The sequence below is a fragment of the Aquarana catesbeiana genome, unplaced genomic scaffold (genome assembly GCF_042186555.1).
Source record: "Aquarana catesbeiana isolate 2022-GZ unplaced genomic scaffold, ASM4218655v1 unanchor49, whole genome shotgun sequence".
Classification (NCBI taxonomy): Eukaryota; Metazoa; Chordata; class Amphibia; order Anura; family Ranidae; genus Aquarana; species Aquarana catesbeiana.
The window spans coordinates 1-12765 of record NW_027362705.1 but is presented as its reverse complement, the minus strand read 5'-3'; the positions used below and the strand labels follow the sequence as shown (position 1 = coordinate 12765).

Genomic DNA, 12765 nt, shown 5'->3' with positions numbered 1-12765 from the left:
TAGCGGAGGGGCCATCTCCCTTTCAGGATACAACAATGCAGCTAGGTCGATCGCTGCACTAACTTTGCCTCTACCTGAATTTTCGCCTCACAAGAAGCACAGGTCTGCTTATGTGAAGTATGGGGGATGTAGCTCAGTGGTAGAGCGCACGCTTCGCATGTGTGAGGTCCCGGGTTCAACCCCCGGCATCTCCAATCTTTATCTTAAAACCGAGTCTAGTTGCGATGTAGCGCATGCTGAGTTGCCTAATGATCCCCACAAAGTGCAAAATCCTGCTGAGAACTTCTCTCAAAAGTCAAACTTCCTCCCCAAAAGAAAAAAAAAAAAAAGGCAGAGAAATCCAAGAGCAAGAAGGGGATGTAGCTCAGTGGTAGAGCGCGCGCTTTGCATGTGTGAGGCCCCGGGTTCAATCCCCGGCATCTCCATTCTTTATCTTAAAACCTAGATTAGTTACTATGTAGCGCATGCTGAGTTGCCTTATTATGCCCACAAAGTGCAAAATCCTGTTGAGAACTTCTCTCTAAAGTCAAACTTCCTCCCCAAAAGAAAAAAAAAAAAAAAAGGCACAGAAAAGCAGGAAGAAGCAGGGGATGTAGCTCAGTGGTAGAGCGCACGCTTTGCATGTGTGAGGCCCCGGGTTCAATCCCTGGCATCTCCAGCCTTTGCTTTGGGGTGGTTGCAATTGGGTTCAAAACTTGGGTGCTGGCTGCTGTCAAAATGAGTGGCAGTAGTAAGGAACAATCAGCAAGGCAGGCTTTTCTTGGAAGCATGCTAATCACATATATGAACCTCTAGTTGACATCATTGGCTGTCTGTTGTTCACGTGAAGCTTTAAGGGTATCTCCACTTTCCTCAGAAAAAAAGATCGCAAATAAGAAAAAATAATATAGTATATGCAATTGCACCACTAGTCATTTATTGAAAAAATGATCTTTCCTTTTCAATCGGCAGCGCTGTCATTTTCTATAAAATTCAATGCAATATGGCAACTTGGAGGCGTTCCGTACACAACTGGTGTACGGAACAGCCCCCCAGAGATTTCACTTCCTGTTTGTGTGATTGGCTCATTGATTTTCCCAGAAGTCTGCACTTAGATACAAGTCAGATTTTAGGCATCCTCTGCAAGAAAAATGTCAGATTTGGTGAGCTGATCCTAAATGGTTAATTGCTTCTAAAGGACTGCAGGTCCTGTCATTCTTCTCACTAGAGCCCTGCAAGTGCATCAGCTGGTCAAAAGTGAAGAAAAAAAAAACACTCCCATTTAAAATAGGTCCTGCACAAGACATGATCCAACAAAAAGCTATTCCTTCAGAGAAGAAGAAACAGGTAAGACTCTGCAACAAAGCTTGTTAAAATCCTTGCAATGTCCATTGATCACCCAGAGGGGATTATTTTTTTTCTCAACAAAAGAGGAGTTACTCTTTAAAGGCATAGTAATTCTTCCTTCCTGCATAAGATGTGCACTGAAGATGTAGTTTAATGGTGTCATTTGTTGAACTGTACGCATAGCCTATAGTAGAGGAAATCTTCACATTCCTGTGTCAGCGGTATCTTATTGTGTTGAAACGTGAGGCTTTTCGCCATGGCTTTGCACGGGTTAATGCATGACCTCTATCTGCAGTGTGAGACCTGACACCTCCTGAGAAGAAACTTCACTTCGCATAATCCCTGCCTCTCTCAGACTAGTGCTCGTGCAGGTGAGAACCACACAGTAATTAGATGTGACACAGACACAAAGAGAGCTCACTTATGCAGCTGGGAGATGATGTGTTGTCAGCTAACTGACAAACACAATTCGGACATAAATGGGTTTCTTTTGGCTCCTGAAGGCTAAAAGTCCTTCCTGGAAGAAAAAAAATGAAAGCGTAGTTGTTTTTGGGAAGTGAAGGAGGCCCTGAGTACTTGTAGTGGAACACAGATGTGAAGGCCTGGTGCCGGGTTAAAGGCTGCAACATCGTTTAAAGCTTTGTGGAGAAAAAGGCACAAAGACCTCCACGAGATAAGGGGATGTAGCTCAGTGGTAGAGCGCACGCTTTGCATGTGTGAGGCCCCGGGTTCAATCCCCGGCATCTCCAAGTAAGCCTTACTTATCCTACTCCAAGGGAAGCAGCTGCTACCTCGGCATGTGCACACACACCTGAGAAACATTTGGCCAAAACAACCCTTACAATAAACGTCCATGTCCTCACCCTCCAAAGCCATTAGCATATATAAGGGTGGAGCAGACAGCCTGGAATTCTTTCCTTTGTTCCTCTCTCTAAAGTCAAACTTGGGGGTAACACTCTAACCTGGTACTCACGGGCCGAATGTCAGGAGACAACGGCTGGTTCAAGAAAAACTGCCTGACATTCGGGTTGTGTGTATGTCGGTCTGTCCGAAAGAAAGCGGCCGTATGGCTGGCTTCTGTGGGACGAGTATGCTGGAAAACCAGCAGCTGACCGACTCCCAATTAGTGTTCTCGGCCAAAGGCAGAGAGGTCAGATCAGAGTTTTATAGCGGAGGGGCCATCTCCCTTTCAGGATACAACAATGCAGCTAGGTCGATCGCTGCACTAACTTTGCCTCTACCTGAATTTTCGCCTCACAAGAAGCACAGGTCTGCTTATGTGAAGTATGGGGGATGTAGCTCAGTGGTAGAGCGCACGCTTCGCATGTGTGAGGTCCCGGGTTCAACCCCCGGCATCTCCAATCTTTATCTTAAAACCGAGTCTAGTTGCGATGTAGCGCATGCTGAGTTGCCTAATGATCCCCACAAAGTGCAAAATCCTGCTGAGAACTTCTCTCAAAAGTCAAACTTCCTCCCCAAAAGAAAAAAAAAAAAAAGGCAGAGAAATCCAAGAGCAAGAAGGGGATGTAGCTCAGTGGTAGAGCGCGCGCTTTGCATGTGTGAGGCCCCGGGTTCAATCCCCGGCATCTCCATTCTTTATCTTAAAACCTAGATTAGTTACTATGTAGCGCATGCTGAGTTGCCTTATTATGCCCACAAAGTGCAAAATCCTGTTGAGAACTTCTCTCTAAAGTCAAACTTCCTCCCCAAAAGAAAAAAAAAAAAAAAAGGCACAGAAAAGCAGGAAGAAGCAGGGGATGTAGCTCAGTGGTAGAGCGCACGCTTTGCATGTGTGAGGCCCCGGGTTCAATCCCTGGCATCTCCAGCCTTTGCTTTGGGGTGGTTGCAATTGGGTTCAAAACTTGGGTGCTGGCTGCTGTCAAAATGAGTGGCAGTAGTAAGGAACAATCAGCAAGGCAGGCTTTTCTTGGAAGCATGCTAATCACATATATGAACCTCTAGTTGACATCATTGGCTGTCTGTTGTTCACGTGAAGCTTTAAGGGTATCTCCACTTTCCTCAGAAAAAAAGATCGCAAATAAGAAAAAATAATATAGTATATGCAATTGCACCACTAGTCATTTATTGAAAAAATGATCTTTCCTTTTCAATCGGCAGCGCTGTCATTTTCTATAAAATTCAATGCAATATGGCAACTTGGAGGCGTTCCGTACACAACTGGTGTACGGAACAGCCCCCCAGAGATTTCACTTCCTGTTTGTGTGATTGGCTCATTGATTTTCCCAGAAGTCTGCACTTAGATACAAGTCAGATTTTAGGCATCCTCTGCAAGAAAAATGTCAGATTTGGTGAGCTGATCCTAAATGGTTAATTGCTTCTAAAGGACTGCAGGTCCTGTCATTCTTCTCACTAGAGCCCTGCAAGTGCATCAGCTGGTCAAAAGTGAAGAAAAAAAAAACACTCCCATTTAAAATAGGTCCTGCACAAGACATGATCCAACAAAAAGCTATTCCTTCAGAGAAGAAGAAACAGGTAAGACTCTGCAACAAAGCTTGTTAAAATCCTTGCAATGTCCATTGATCACCCAGAGGGGATTATTTTTTTTCTCAACAAAAGAGGAGTTACTCTTTAAAGGCATAGTAATTCTTCCTTCCTGCATAAGATGTGCACTGAAGATGTAGTTTAATGGTGTCATTTGTTGAACTGTACGCATAGCCTATAGTAGAGGAAATCTTCACATTCCTGTGTCAGCGGTATCTTATTGTGTTGAAACGTGAGGCTTTTCGCCATGGCTTTGCACGGGTTAATGCATGACCTCTATCTGCAGTGTGAGACCTGACACCTCCTGAGAAGAAACTTCACTTCGCATAATCCCTGCCTCTCTCAGACTAGTGCTCGTGCAGGTGAGAACCACACAGTAATTAGATGTGACACAGACACAAAGAGAGCTCACTTATGCAGCTGGGAGATGATGTGTTGTCAGCTAACTGACAAACACAATTCGGACATAAATGGGTTTCTTTTGGCTCCTGAAGGCTAAAAGTCCTTCCTGGAAGAAAAAAAATGAAAGCGTAGTTGTTTTTGGGAAGTGAAGGAGGCCCTGAGTACTTGTAGTGGAACACAGATGTGAAGGCCTGGTGCCGGGTTAAAGGCTGCAACATCGTTTAAAGCTTTGTGGAGAAAAAGGCACAAAGACCTCCACGAGATAAGGGGATGTAGCTCAGTGGTAGAGCGCACGCTTTGCATGTGTGAGGCCCCGGGTTCAATCCCCGGCATCTCCAAGTAAGCCTTACTTATCCTACTCCAAGGGAAGCAGCTGCTACCTCGGCATGTGCACACACACCTGAGAAACATTTGGCCAAAACAACCCTTACAATAAACGTCCATGTCCTCACCCTCCAAAGCCATTAGCATATATAAGGGTGGAGCAGACAGCCTGGAATTCTTTCCTTTGTTCCTCTCTCTAAAGTCAAACTTGGGGGTAACACTCTAACCTGGTACTCACGGGCCGAATGTCAGGAGACAACGGCTGGTTCAAGAAAAACTGCCTGACATTCGGGTTGTGTGTATGTCGGTCTGTCCGAAAGAAAGCGGCCGTATGGCTGGCTTCTGTGGGACGAGTATGCTGGAAAACCAGCAGCTGACCGACTCCCAATTAGTGTTCTCGGCCAAAGGCAGAGAGGTCAGATCAGAGTTTTATAGCGGAGGGGCCATCTCCCTTTCAGGATACAACAATGCAGCTAGGTCGATCGCTGCACTAACTTTGCCTCTACCTGAATTTTCGCCTCACAAGAAGCACAGGTCTGCTTATGTGAAGTATGGGGGATGTAGCTCAGTGGTAGAGCGCACGCTTCGCATGTGTGAGGTCCCGGGTTCAACCCCCGGCATCTCCAATCTTTATCTTAAAACCGAGTCTAGTTGCGATGTAGCGCATGCTGAGTTGCCTAATGATCCCCACAAAGTGCAAAATCCTGCTGAGAACTTCTCTCAAAAGTCAAACTTCCTCCCCAAAAGAAAAAAAAAAAAAAGGCAGAGAAATCCAAGAGCAAGAAGGGGATGTAGCTCAGTGGTAGAGCGCGCGCTTTGCATGTGTGAGGCCCCGGGTTCAATCCCCGGCATCTCCATTCTTTATCTTAAAACCTAGATTAGTTACTATGTAGCGCATGCTGAGTTGCCTTATTATGCCCACAAAGTGCAAAATCCTGTTGAGAACTTCTCTCTAAAGTCAAACTTCCTCCCCAAAAGAAAAAAAAAAAAAAAAGGCACAGAAAAGCAGGAAGAAGCAGGGGATGTAGCTCAGTGGTAGAGCGCACGCTTTGCATGTGTGAGGCCCCGGGTTCAATCCCTGGCATCTCCAGCCTTTGCTTTGGGGTGGTTGCAATTGGGTTCAAAACTTGGGTGCTGGCTGCTGTCAAAATGAGTGGCAGTAGTAAGGAACAATCAGCAAGGCAGGCTTTTCTTGGAAGCATGCTAATCACATATATGAACCTCTAGTTGACATCATTGGCTGTCTGTTGTTCACGTGAAGCTTTAAGGGTATCTCCACTTTCCTCAGAAAAAAAGATCGCAAATAAGAAAAAATAATATAGTATATGCAATTGCACCACTAGTCATTTATTGAAAAAATGATCTTTCCTTTTCAATCGGCAGCGCTGTCATTTTCTATAAAATTCAATGCAATATGGCAACTTGGAGGCGTTCCGTACACAACTGGTGTACGGAACAGCCCCCCAGAGATTTCACTTCCTGTTTGTGTGATTGGCTCATTGATTTTCCCAGAAGTCTGCACTTAGATACAAGTCAGATTTTAGGCATCCTCTGCAAGAAAAATGTCAGATTTGGTGAGCTGATCCTAAATGGTTAATTGCTTCTAAAGGACTGCAGGTCCTGTCATTCTTCTCACTAGAGCCCTGCAAGTGCATCAGCTGGTCAAAAGTGAAGAAAAAAAAAACACTCCCATTTAAAATAGGTCCTGCACAAGACATGATCCAACAAAAAGCTATTCCTTCAGAGAAGAAGAAACAGGTAAGACTCTGCAACAAAGCTTGTTAAAATCCTTGCAATGTCCATTGATCACCCAGAGGGGATTATTTTTTTTCTCAACAAAAGAGGAGTTACTCTTTAAAGGCATAGTAATTCTTCCTTCCTGCATAAGATGTGCACTGAAGATGTAGTTTAATGGTGTCATTTGTTGAACTGTACGCATAGCCTATAGTAGAGGAAATCTTCACATTCCTGTGTCAGCGGTATCTTATTGTGTTGAAACGTGAGGCTTTTCGCCATGGCTTTGCACGGGTTAATGCATGACCTCTATCTGCAGTGTGAGACCTGACACCTCCTGAGAAGAAACTTCACTTCGCATAATCCCTGCCTCTCTCAGACTAGTGCTCGTGCAGGTGAGAACCACACAGTAATTAGATGTGACACAGACACAAAGAGAGCTCACTTATGCAGCTGGGAGATGATGTGTTGTCAGCTAACTGACAAACACAATTCGGACATAAATGGGTTTCTTTTGGCTCCTGAAGGCTAAAAGTCCTTCCTGGAAGAAAAAAAATGAAAGCGTAGTTGTTTTTGGGAAGTGAAGGAGGCCCTGAGTACTTGTAGTGGAACACAGATGTGAAGGCCTGGTGCCGGGTTAAAGGCTGCAACATCGTTTAAAGCTTTGTGGAGAAAAAGGCACAAAGACCTCCACGAGATAAGGGGATGTAGCTCAGTGGTAGAGCGCACGCTTTGCATGTGTGAGGCCCCGGGTTCAATCCCCGGCATCTCCAAGTAAGCCTTACTTATCCTACTCCAAGGGAAGCAGCTGCTACCTCGGCATGTGCACACACACCTGAGAAACATTTGGCCAAAACAACCCTTACAATAAACGTCCATGTCCTCACCCTCCAAAGCCATTAGCATATATAAGGGTGGAGCAGACAGCCTGGAATTCTTTCCTTTGTTCCTCTCTCTAAAGTCAAACTTGGGGGTAACACTCTAACCTGGTACTCACGGGCCGAATGTCAGGAGACAACGGCTGGTTCAAGAAAAACTGCCTGACATTCGGGTTGTGTGTATGTCGGTCTGTCCGAAAGAAAGCGGCCGTATGGCTGGCTTCTGTGGGACGAGTATGCTGGAAAACCAGCAGCTGACCGACTCCCAATTAGTGTTCTCGGCCAAAGGCAGAGAGGTCAGATCAGAGTTTTATAGCGGAGGGGCCATCTCCCTTTCAGGATACAACAATGCAGCTAGGTCGATCGCTGCACTAACTTTGCCTCTACCTGAATTTTCGCCTCACAAGAAGCACAGGTCTGCTTATGTGAAGTATGGGGGATGTAGCTCAGTGGTAGAGCGCACGCTTCGCATGTGTGAGGTCCCGGGTTCAACCCCCGGCATCTCCAATCTTTATCTTAAAACCGAGTCTAGTTGCGATGTAGCGCATGCTGAGTTGCCTAATGATCCCCACAAAGTGCAAAATCCTGCTGAGAACTTCTCTCAAAAGTCAAACTTCCTCCCCAAAAGAAAAAAAAAAAAAAGGCAGAGAAATCCAAGAGCAAGAAGGGGATGTAGCTCAGTGGTAGAGCGCGCGCTTTGCATGTGTGAGGCCCCGGGTTCAATCCCCGGCATCTCCATTCTTTATCTTAAAACCTAGATTAGTTACTATGTAGCGCATGCTGAGTTGCCTTATTATGCCCACAAAGTGCAAAATCCTGTTGAGAACTTCTCTCTAAAGTCAAACTTCCTCCCCAAAAGAAAAAAAAAAAAAAAAGGCACAGAAAAGCAGGAAGAAGCAGGGGATGTAGCTCAGTGGTAGAGCGCACGCTTTGCATGTGTGAGGCCCCGGGTTCAATCCCTGGCATCTCCAGCCTTTGCTTTGGGGTGGTTGCAATTGGGTTCAAAACTTGGGTGCTGGCTGCTGTCAAAATGAGTGGCAGTAGTAAGGAACAATCAGCAAGGCAGGCTTTTCTTGGAAGCATGCTAATCACATATATGAACCTCTAGTTGACATCATTGGCTGTCTGTTGTTCACGTGAAGCTTTAAGGGTATCTCCACTTTCCTCAGAAAAAAAGATCGCAAATAAGAAAAAATAATATAGTATATGCAATTGCACCACTAGTCATTTATTGAAAAAATGATCTTTCCTTTTCAATCGGCAGCGCTGTCATTTTCTATAAAATTCAATGCAATATGGCAACTTGGAGGCGTTCCGTACACAACTGGTGTACGGAACAGCCCCCCAGAGATTTCACTTCCTGTTTGTGTGATTGGCTCATTGATTTTCCCAGAAGTCTGCACTTAGATACAAGTCAGATTTTAGGCATCCTCTGCAAGAAAAATGTCAGATTTGGTGAGCTGATCCTAAATGGTTAATTGCTTCTAAAGGACTGCAGGTCCTGTCATTCTTCTCACTAGAGCCCTGCAAGTGCATCAGCTGGTCAAAAGTGAAGAAAAAAAAAACACTCCCATTTAAAATAGGTCCTGCACAAGACATGATCCAACAAAAAGCTATTCCTTCAGAGAAGAAGAAACAGGTAAGACTCTGCAACAAAGCTTGTTAAAATCCTTGCAATGTCCATTGATCACCCAGAGGGGATTATTTTTTTTCTCAACAAAAGAGGAGTTACTCTTTAAAGGCATAGTAATTCTTCCTTCCTGCATAAGATGTGCACTGAAGATGTAGTTTAATGGTGTCATTTGTTGAACTGTACGCATAGCCTATAGTAGAGGAAATCTTCACATTCCTGTGTCAGCGGTATCTTATTGTGTTGAAACGTGAGGCTTTTCGCCATGGCTTTGCACGGGTTAATGCATGACCTCTATCTGCAGTGTGAGACCTGACACCTCCTGAGAAGAAACTTCACTTCGCATAATCCCTGCCTCTCTCAGACTAGTGCTCGTGCAGGTGAGAACCACACAGTAATTAGATGTGACACAGACACAAAGAGAGCTCACTTATGCAGCTGGGAGATGATGTGTTGTCAGCTAACTGACAAACACAATTCGGACATAAATGGGTTTCTTTTGGCTCCTGAAGGCTAAAAGTCCTTCCTGGAAGAAAAAAAATGAAAGCGTAGTTGTTTTTGGGAAGTGAAGGAGGCCCTGAGTACTTGTAGTGGAACACAGATGTGAAGGCCTGGTGCCGGGTTAAAGGCTGCAACATCGTTTAAAGCTTTGTGGAGAAAAAGGCACAAAGACCTCCACGAGATAAGGGGATGTAGCTCAGTGGTAGAGCGCACGCTTTGCATGTGTGAGGCCCCGGGTTCAATCCCCGGCATCTCCAAGTAAGCCTTACTTATCCTACTCCAAGGGAAGCAGCTGCTACCTCGGCATGTGCACACACACCTGAGAAACATTTGGCCAAAACAACCCTTACAATAAACGTCCATGTCCTCACCCTCCAAAGCCATTAGCATATATAAGGGTGGAGCAGACAGCCTGGAATTCTTTCCTTTGTTCCTCTCTCTAAAGTCAAACTTGGGGGTAACACTCTAACCTGGTACTCACGGGCCGAATGTCAGGAGACAACGGCTGGTTCAAGAAAAACTGCCTGACATTCGGGTTGTGTGTATGTCGGTCTGTCCGAAAGAAAGCGGCCGTATGGCTGGCTTCTGTGGGACGAGTATGCTGGAAAACCAGCAGCTGACCGACTCCCAATTAGTGTTCTCGGCCAAAGGCAGAGAGGTCAGATCAGAGTTTTATAGCGGAGGGGCCATCTCCCTTTCAGGATACAACAATGCAGCTAGGTCGATCGCTGCACTAACTTTGCCTCTACCTGAATTTTCGCCTCACAAGAAGCACAGGTCTGCTTATGTGAAGTATGGGGGATGTAGCTCAGTGGTAGAGCGCACGCTTCGCATGTGTGAGGTCCCGGGTTCAACCCCCGGCATCTCCAATCTTTATCTTAAAACCGAGTCTAGTTGCGATGTAGCGCATGCTGAGTTGCCTAATGATCCCCACAAAGTGCAAAATCCTGCTGAGAACTTCTCTCAAAAGTCAAACTTCCTCCCCAAAAGAAAAAAAAAAAAAAGGCAGAGAAATCCAAGAGCAAGAAGGGGATGTAGCTCAGTGGTAGAGCGCGCGCTTTGCATGTGTGAGGCCCCGGGTTCAATCCCCGGCATCTCCATTCTTTATCTTAAAACCTAGATTAGTTACTATGTAGCGCATGCTGAGTTGCCTTATTATGCCCACAAAGTGCAAAATCCTGTTGAGAACTTCTCTCTAAAGTCAAACTTCCTCCCCAAAAGAAAAAAAAAAAAAAAAGGCACAGAAAAGCAGGAAGAAGCAGGGGATGTAGCTCAGTGGTAGAGCGCACGCTTTGCATGTGTGAGGCCCCGGGTTCAATCCCTGGCATCTCCAGCCTTTGCTTTGGGGTGGTTGCAATTGGGTTCAAAACTTGGGTGCTGGCTGCTGTCAAAATGAGTGGCAGTAGTAAGGAACAATCAGCAAGGCAGGCTTTTCTTGGAAGCATGCTAATCACATATATGAACCTCTAGTTGACATCATTGGCTGTCTGTTGTTCACGTGAAGCTTTAAGGGTATCTCCACTTTCCTCAGAAAAAAAGATCGCAAATAAGAAAAAATAATATAGTATATGCAATTGCACCACTAGTCATTTATTGAAAAAATGATCTTTCCTTTTCAATCGGCAGCGCTGTCATTTTCTATAAAATTCAATGCAATATGGCAACTTGGAGGCGTTCCGTACACAACTGGTGTACGGAACAGCCCCCCAGAGATTTCACTTCCTGTTTGTGTGATTGGCTCATTGATTTTCCCAGAAGTCTGCACTTAGATACAAGTCAGATTTTAGGCATCCTCTGCAAGAAAAATGTCAGATTTGGTGAGCTGATCCTAAATGGTTAATTGCTTCTAAAGGACTGCAGGTCCTGTCATTCTTCTCACTAGAGCCCTGCAAGTGCATCAGCTGGTCAAAAGTGAAGAAAAAAAAAACACTCCCATTTAAAATAGGTCCTGCACAAGACATGATCCAACAAAAAGCTATTCCTTCAGAGAAGAAGAAACAGGTAAGACTCTGCAACAAAGCTTGTTAAAATCCTTGCAATGTCCATTGATCACCCAGAGGGGATTATTTTTTTTCTCAACAAAAGAGGAGTTACTCTTTAAAGGCATAGTAATTCTTCCTTCCTGCATAAGATGTGCACTGAAGATGTAGTTTAATGGTGTCATTTGTTGAACTGTACGCATAGCCTATAGTAGAGGAAATCTTCACATTCCTGTGTCAGCGGTATCTTATTGTGTTGAAACGTGAGGCTTTTCGCCATGGCTTTGCACGGGTTAATGCATGACCTCTATCTGCAGTGTGAGACCTGACACCTCCTGAGAAGAAACTTCACTTCGCATAATCCCTGCCTCTCTCAGACTAGTGCTCGTGCAGGTGAGAACCACACAGTAATTAGATGTGACACAGACACAAAGAGAGCTCACTTATGCAGCTGGGAGATGATGTGTTGTCAGCTAACTGACAAACACAATTCGGACATAAATGGGTTTCTTTTGGCTCCTGAAGGCTAAAAGTCCTTCCTGGAAGAAAAAAAATGAAAGCGTAGTTGTTTTTGGGAAGTGAAGGAGGCCCTGAGTACTTGTAGTGGAACACAGATGTGAAGGCCTGGTGCCGGGTTAAAGGCTGCAACATCGTTTAAAGCTTTGTGGAGAAAAAGGCACAAAGACCTCCACGAGATAAGGGGATGTAGCTCAGTGGTAGAGCGCACGCTTTGCATGTGTGAGGCCCCGGGTTCAATCCCCGGCATCTCCAAGTAAGCCTTACTTATCCTACTCCAAGGGAAGCAGCTGCTACCTCGGCATGTGCACACACACCTGAGAAACATTTGGCCAAAACAACCCTTACAATAAACGTCCATGTCCTCACCCTCCAAAGCCATTAGCATATATAAGGGTGGAGCAGACAGCCTGGAATTCTTTCCTTTGTTCCTCTCTCTAAAGTCAAACTTGGGGGTAACACTCTAACCTGGTACTCACGGGCCGAATGTCAGGAGACAACGGCTGGTTCAAGAAAAACTGCCTGACATTCGGGTTGTGTGTATGTCGGTCTGTCCGAAAGAAAGCGGCCGTATGGCTGGCTTCTGTGGGACGAGTATGCTGGAAAACCAGCAGCTGACCGACTCCCAATTAGTGTTCTCGGCCAAAGGCAGAGAGGTCAGATCAGAGTTTTATAGCGGAGGGGCCATCTCCCTTTCAGGATACAACAATGCAGCTAGGTCGATCGCTGCACTAACTTTGCCTCTACCTGAATTTTCGCCTCACAAGAAGCACAGGTCTGCTTATGTGAAGTATGGGGGATGTAGCTCAGTGGTAGAGCGCACGCTTCGCATGTGTGAGGTCCCGGGTTCAACCCCCGGCATCTCCAATCTTTATCTTAAAACCGAGTCTAGTTGCGATGTAGCGCATGCTGAGTTGCCTAATGATCCCCACAAAGTGCAAAATCCTGCTGAGAACTTCTCTCAAAAGTCAAA

The 12765-nt window shown here is 45.4% G+C and overlaps 21 non-coding genes across 21 annotated transcripts; all 21 read left to right on the top strand.

Annotated features, from left to right (window-relative positions):
• Window positions 1–122: 122 nt before the first annotated feature.
• Window positions 123–194, top strand: TRNAA-CGC (transfer RNA alanine (anticodon CGC)). Its single transcript has one exon. It is a non-coding gene; the product is annotated as a tRNA-Ala (tRNA).
• Window positions 195–353: 159 nt separating this feature from the next.
• TRNAA-UGC (transfer RNA alanine (anticodon UGC)) lies at window positions 354–425 on the top strand. The gene has a single exon. It is a non-coding gene; the product is annotated as a tRNA-Ala (tRNA).
• Window positions 426–586: 161 nt separating this feature from the next.
• Window positions 587–658, top strand: TRNAA-UGC (transfer RNA alanine (anticodon UGC)). The gene has a single exon. It is a non-coding gene; the product is annotated as a tRNA-Ala (tRNA).
• Window positions 659–2003: 1345 nt separating this feature from the next.
• TRNAA-UGC (transfer RNA alanine (anticodon UGC)) lies at window positions 2004–2075 on the top strand. Its single transcript has one exon. It is a non-coding gene; the product is annotated as a tRNA-Ala (tRNA).
• Window positions 2076–2615: 540 nt separating this feature from the next.
• On the top strand, window positions 2616–2687 carry TRNAA-CGC (transfer RNA alanine (anticodon CGC)). The gene has a single exon. It is a non-coding gene; the product is annotated as a tRNA-Ala (tRNA).
• Window positions 2688–2846: 159 nt separating this feature from the next.
• Window positions 2847–2918, top strand: TRNAA-UGC (transfer RNA alanine (anticodon UGC)). The gene has a single exon. It is a non-coding gene; the product is annotated as a tRNA-Ala (tRNA).
• A 161-nt stretch (window positions 2919–3079) lies between these two features.
• TRNAA-UGC (transfer RNA alanine (anticodon UGC)) lies at window positions 3080–3151 on the top strand. Its single transcript has one exon. It is a non-coding gene; the product is annotated as a tRNA-Ala (tRNA).
• A 1345-nt stretch (window positions 3152–4496) lies between these two features.
• Window positions 4497–4568, top strand: TRNAA-UGC (transfer RNA alanine (anticodon UGC)). Its single transcript has one exon. It is a non-coding gene; the product is annotated as a tRNA-Ala (tRNA).
• A 540-nt stretch (window positions 4569–5108) lies between these two features.
• TRNAA-CGC (transfer RNA alanine (anticodon CGC)) lies at window positions 5109–5180 on the top strand. Its single transcript has one exon. It is a non-coding gene; the product is annotated as a tRNA-Ala (tRNA).
• A 159-nt stretch (window positions 5181–5339) lies between these two features.
• Window positions 5340–5411, top strand: TRNAA-UGC (transfer RNA alanine (anticodon UGC)). Its single transcript has one exon. It is a non-coding gene; the product is annotated as a tRNA-Ala (tRNA).
• A 161-nt stretch (window positions 5412–5572) lies between these two features.
• TRNAA-UGC (transfer RNA alanine (anticodon UGC)) lies at window positions 5573–5644 on the top strand. The gene has a single exon. It is a non-coding gene; the product is annotated as a tRNA-Ala (tRNA).
• Window positions 5645–6989: 1345 nt separating this feature from the next.
• TRNAA-UGC (transfer RNA alanine (anticodon UGC)) lies at window positions 6990–7061 on the top strand. Its single transcript has one exon. It is a non-coding gene; the product is annotated as a tRNA-Ala (tRNA).
• Window positions 7062–7601: 540 nt separating this feature from the next.
• Window positions 7602–7673, top strand: TRNAA-CGC (transfer RNA alanine (anticodon CGC)). Its single transcript has one exon. It is a non-coding gene; the product is annotated as a tRNA-Ala (tRNA).
• Window positions 7674–7832: 159 nt separating this feature from the next.
• Window positions 7833–7904, top strand: TRNAA-UGC (transfer RNA alanine (anticodon UGC)). The gene has a single exon. It is a non-coding gene; the product is annotated as a tRNA-Ala (tRNA).
• A 161-nt stretch (window positions 7905–8065) lies between these two features.
• Window positions 8066–8137, top strand: TRNAA-UGC (transfer RNA alanine (anticodon UGC)). The gene has a single exon. It is a non-coding gene; the product is annotated as a tRNA-Ala (tRNA).
• A 1345-nt stretch (window positions 8138–9482) lies between these two features.
• TRNAA-UGC (transfer RNA alanine (anticodon UGC)) lies at window positions 9483–9554 on the top strand. The gene has a single exon. It is a non-coding gene; the product is annotated as a tRNA-Ala (tRNA).
• A 540-nt stretch (window positions 9555–10094) lies between these two features.
• TRNAA-CGC (transfer RNA alanine (anticodon CGC)) lies at window positions 10095–10166 on the top strand. The gene has a single exon. It is a non-coding gene; the product is annotated as a tRNA-Ala (tRNA).
• A 159-nt stretch (window positions 10167–10325) lies between these two features.
• TRNAA-UGC (transfer RNA alanine (anticodon UGC)) lies at window positions 10326–10397 on the top strand. The gene has a single exon. It is a non-coding gene; the product is annotated as a tRNA-Ala (tRNA).
• A 161-nt stretch (window positions 10398–10558) lies between these two features.
• TRNAA-UGC (transfer RNA alanine (anticodon UGC)) lies at window positions 10559–10630 on the top strand. The gene has a single exon. It is a non-coding gene; the product is annotated as a tRNA-Ala (tRNA).
• A 1345-nt stretch (window positions 10631–11975) lies between these two features.
• Window positions 11976–12047, top strand: TRNAA-UGC (transfer RNA alanine (anticodon UGC)). Its single transcript has one exon. It is a non-coding gene; the product is annotated as a tRNA-Ala (tRNA).
• A 540-nt stretch (window positions 12048–12587) lies between these two features.
• On the top strand, window positions 12588–12659 carry TRNAA-CGC (transfer RNA alanine (anticodon CGC)). Its single transcript has one exon. It is a non-coding gene; the product is annotated as a tRNA-Ala (tRNA).
• Window positions 12660–12765: the final 106 nt, after the last annotated feature.